This window comes from Hyposmocoma kahamanoa, unplaced genomic scaffold (genome assembly GCF_003589595.1).
Source record: "Hyposmocoma kahamanoa isolate Upper Pololo Valley unplaced genomic scaffold, ASM358959v1 66, whole genome shotgun sequence".
Classification (NCBI taxonomy): domain Eukaryota; kingdom Metazoa; phylum Arthropoda; class Insecta; order Lepidoptera; family Cosmopterigidae; genus Hyposmocoma; species Hyposmocoma kahamanoa.
In genome coordinates, this window is record NW_020653854.1 from 344,970 (window position 1) to 350,159 (window position 5,190).

General features: G+C 42.0%; 1 pseudogene; it reads left to right on the top strand.

Moving 5' to 3' along the window:
* The first annotated feature begins 269 nt into the window (after positions 1–269).
* Positions 270–2,101, top strand: LOC113231817 (annotated as a pseudogene).
* Positions 2,102–5,190: the final 3,089 nt, after the last annotated feature.

Consider the following 5,190-nt stretch of genomic DNA (forward strand, 5'->3'; position numbering starts at 1 on the left):
ATACTATGAAAATTTTCACGAGTTAAATCCTTAGAGATGTAGACAACCAATTCTAAAATGACGCCACAATGTAAAAACAAGTGACAGTCAGATGAAACAAACTGTATTCACTGCCAGAGTTCCATTTTCAAATGTTGTACTTACTTTTTAAATATTGTTGATTACGTGGCCAGTTCCGGAAACTTATAGTGCGCCCTATGTATCAAGAGCCTTACACAATACCACCAAGACCTACTTCAACGTTGTTATGGGGGACTTCAAACTCTAAAATGGGACTCCAGAGTCTCAACGAATCTCGAATAGGCCAACATGGTTATGGAAGTAGAGATCACAGGGGGCAGATGCTGATCAACTTCCTCGAGAGGGAGGGGCTTTCGTTGAATTGGAACCCACTTATGACGTCGATGAGGTCCTGTAAAACGTGTTTGAAATGTTGAGGACAGAGGGCATCAAATTTTGCCGATTGCAGCGTGCGTATAGGTACGAAGTCCAAAATCTCGGATAAGACTCTTCGGCTAATGACTAAACGACGAGAAGATACTCGGGCCACTTCTTCAGAGCGGTCAGACCTCAACAAGAAGATTGCGAAGATGGTACGGTGCGACTTTTGGAGCTCCAGTACACGCCTCATTAAGGACGCAATAAAACAAAACCGAGGGTCCAAAGTGTTCACTCAGCAGCTTGGAAGGAACCACCTGACGAAGCTTACAACACACGATGGTTGAACTATAACATCGAAGCAGGAGATGCTCGCCGAGATAGAAAACTTCTATGGCCGGTTATACACTGCTCACGTTCCTCGTACCCTACACGACAACCACAATCCCAGAGCCGCCTTGATGCGCCACAATACCGACGACCTACCAGATATCAGCCAAGACGAGATTGTATTGGCTCTAAAATAGCTCAAAAATGGGAAAGCCCCCGGTGAAGACGAAGTTACTTCAGAACTTCTGAAGTCTGGAGGAGTTCCAGTCATCAAGGAACTACAAAACCTATTTAACTCCGTCATTTAATATGGAAGAACTCCTAAAACGTGGAACAGTAGTATTGTAGTTCTCTTTTTCAAAAAAGGAGACAAATCTTTACTTAAAAACTACAGATCTCACTCCTGAGCCCTATGTAAGCTGTTTTCTGGAGTCATTACGAATCGTCTCGCCAAGACTCGACTCGACGAGTTTCAGCCACCGGAGCAGGCCGGGTTTCACACACACATACACACAGTGAGGCAGATTATACAGAAGTCAGAAGAATATAATCGGCCCCTGTATCTAGCCTTTGTCGACTATGAGAAGGGTTTTGATTCCGTCAAAACCTGGGCTGTCTTGGAATCCTTGCAGCGATGCCAAGTGGACTATCGTTACAGTGTGCTGAGATGTCTGTATAACACCGCCATTATGAGTATCCAAGTACAGGACCAGCAGTCTAAACCCATCCAATTACCCAGGGGAGTGAGACAGGGGGATGTCATATCCCCGAAACGGTTCACAGCCGCATTAGATGATATGTTTAAGACGCTGGACTGGAAAAGTATGGGCATTAACATAAACGACGAATACATCTCACACTTACGATTTGCAGACGACATAGTCCTAATGGCGGTGTCGCTGGAGGAGCTACAACAGATGGTGGACGGCCTAGCGTCCGCCTCGCGCCGTATTTATCTCGGCATGAACTGGGACAAAAACAAAGTCATGAATAATGATCACATTGATCCGAGACCCATAGTCGAAAATGGCCACCTTCTTGAAGTTGTTTCCATATACACTTATCTCGGGCAGATACTGCAGTTAGGTAGAAACAATTTCGATAAGGAAGCCAGGAGGAGTATTCAGCTTGGGTGGGCAGCATTTGGGAAGCTACGTCGTGTCTTCTCGTCACCCATACCACAAAATCTGAAAACAAATTGTTTTCAACCAGTGCGACCTGCCTGTTATGATTTACGGAGCCGAGACGTCTAGTCCACCAATTTAAAGTCGCTCAGCGAGCTATGGAACGGGCTATGCTCGGAGTTTCTCTGAAGGATAAAATTCGTAATGAGGTTATTCGACTGAGAACCAAGGTCACCGACATAGCTCGTGCAATACGCAAGCTGAAGTAGCAGTGTGCTAGCTATATCTGTCGAAGAACGATGATGATGATGATGATGATGAAATCACTTCCAATGTCACAAGCGTTTTATGAGACGTTTGTTATCAGAAGTTTAATAAAGTTTATTTATTTATTATATGGTACAAAACCGATAACAATCAAATTATATTGATAAGAGTTAAGTATAATATAAGTTCTGTACTAGATTGTAACTCTATTTATATGACACATCATTATAAAGTAACAAGAGAAATCTGCTGTTAACAATTATCTCATAATTTAGTTACTTTATTAATTTAACCACTAATTTAATAAATATAAAAACGAAATGTGTTTGGGTGAATACCTGCGAGTTACTAATCCTCTAAATATTTTGGATCTTAAGTCAAAAATATCCCAATTGGAGTTTTTCATAGATAATATTTCGTTATAACGTCGATAAATTCTTATAAAAATTCCCATAAGCTGTAATAATTATGTTTCTGATCGGTCACGCTCAGTTGAAGACAGTCGACTTTTTTAGATATGTTCAGGACGATTGCTTACAAAACTGAGAAAGTTACTAAAAAGAACATGACGACACTGGAAGTTGAAAAATGACCTACCTCGTTGTAAAGAGAATTTCTCGTTTAATTTAATCAATTATCCCGGTTAACTATGAATCAATAACCCCTACCTGTGATGTTAACATCAATAATAATTTGTGACAGAGACAATGGTGAGGGAGCGGTTGGTAACACAAAAGGGGTCTCCCTATTGGCGCGATTAACGAACATGCGATTCGGCTCAGTGGCCGCCAGCCACTTGTTTGTACTTTATCTCTATTCAAATTCGAATTAAATCTCTAATCTAGACTCCTATTAATGAAGCGAATCCACACGGCGACGCCGCGTCAGCCGACCTGGCCTTCAGAAATGAATCACTGTAGTAAATACTTACGATGGGGTGACCATTTTAGTACACTATTCTGTGACAATGTTTACAGATGCCTGGGTTCGAAGTTACGTGACGGTGAACTTACATACATGTTTCATAAGGGTTGGCCCTTACACAATTTAGCAGTTCGATATCTACGTTTCTAGATGTAGTAACTGTGTCGCCTCCTAGATAAATTTTAAATTTAAACGCACTGTTTAACTGCCTTTAGGGGAAAGTACACAAAATGTACATGTCATTAAATTAAACGGGTGGCTTTAGGGCTAATGAAAATGAAATAAGTGGTGGGCTGATATTGAGGGCAATTGCGGGGAGCGGCGGCTGCGAAGGGCGCGGGGCGTAGGGGCGCGGGGCTCAAAGAATCCCACCAACCATTATTGCGGCTGCGATATTGCTGCCGCGCTTTTGTTGTAACTACCATTTCATTCGCGTTACTGGTAGATATTACTTTTTTGCTTTTTACTCAAGTACCAAAGCAATGAGAATATTTGAAGAAATAGAAACAGCAACATTTTGCGTCGATTATATTTTCCGCGTACGTAAAATAAGTTGGTAAGTGCGAAGTGGCGGTGGAAAGGACCGCGGCGCACTAACGAGGTGAATTAAAGTCACAAACTGTTGCGCTTATGGTATTATTCATTAGACCGCCATGCGCCATGGGCTTTTGCGCACGCTACACGACACGCTTCGAAGGACGGTCCAACCTTTAGTGGAAACCTGCGCTTGTATTTACTCGCGTCGCCTCGTTGGAAGTGTGCAAACATTTTGCGTTGCCATTGGTGTTTGCCTTTTGCGTGCCTCTCCACTCCGTGGAATTCATACCCTCGCATTGAATATAATATAGCATTGAATAATAAAAGAGCGTTATAAAAAAACCTTCAAATTTCGTAAAAGATATTTAAACATCTTCGTAATGGCATGTCGTGAGGAAACCAAAGCAGGCCGTAAAATAAAGTGTACGGATGTACAAGTCATAAAAACATCGTAAATTGCACTTGTCCTCGTAGCACACTTATGAAAGAAGTTTCAACTTACGAGTATGAACTAGTATGAAAGTATTAAAATGCGGCTGAGCTCTTACGGCTGAATGGCATTTTGAAAGGAAACTTTTTATAGCGTGTAGCGAAACTGGATATTTGCCTACGCTACTTCGTAAGGACTTCCAAGAGACGTAGACTAGTTAGATATGAACACTCCTCGTGCTTCCCGCAACTCGTTTTGTGTTTAATTCGGCGCATTCTCCATGTGTTTATACACAAAACCATTTTCTTGAATAATAACAGCCGCGGCGTGTAATTTATTATTCATAAAATTCATTTTCCATACTCGCTGTAACAGTGTGTGAATTGATTAATGACGGTGCGCGCTTGTTTCCGCCTTTCTCTTAATGAAAAAAACAAAAAATATTTGCGACCGAAAAGCCCAGTGCAAAATATACTTTTCTTTCAGACTGTAAAGTACGTGTGCTTTCAAATACAACCTGTTCACAAGGTATTTAAGATGTTTGTGTCGTCCAAATTGATATTCATTTGAAATCTTCGTTTGTGCGTCTTAGAAATTATTTTCTGGTGAATAATTCAGGACCCTCTGGTACGGGCAGAGCCTGTGAAAATTAAGAACATATTCTCAACAAAAACAAATGAACGGTCCACGGTGGCAGTCCCGAGAATCCGCTTTGCATGTAATTAAAACTTGCACAATTAAACACAGCCAAGAAGGAAAACACAGGAAAATTGAGATAAGATTAATTTTCTGACTATTTCCCGAGGGAAGTTCGCGAGCCAACTTGAGAGATAGCCAGCAAACGGCTGCCGCACCCGCGCCGCCGCCGCCCCGCACAATATTCCCTACTTGTATAATTGTATGGCACTCGCACGAACCGAGTATAACTTGGTATAACAATGGAAGATTCGCCGATCCTGATAGGAGCAGGATAAGCAACACACACAAGTTGTGCCAGTTCTCTTTGATAAACATTTTGCGCGATTGAGATCGCGTAGTGTGCGAGGCTTTATATTATTAACCACTTTGAAAGTAGTTATTGTAATTGTGCAGAGTTGCATGGAGAAGGGGTTATCGGTTCAGTTGCCAATTAGCGGGAGTCACTTGTAATTATGGCGCTAGAATCGCGACGTGGACGTCGAAGCGACGGTGCGACGGTGC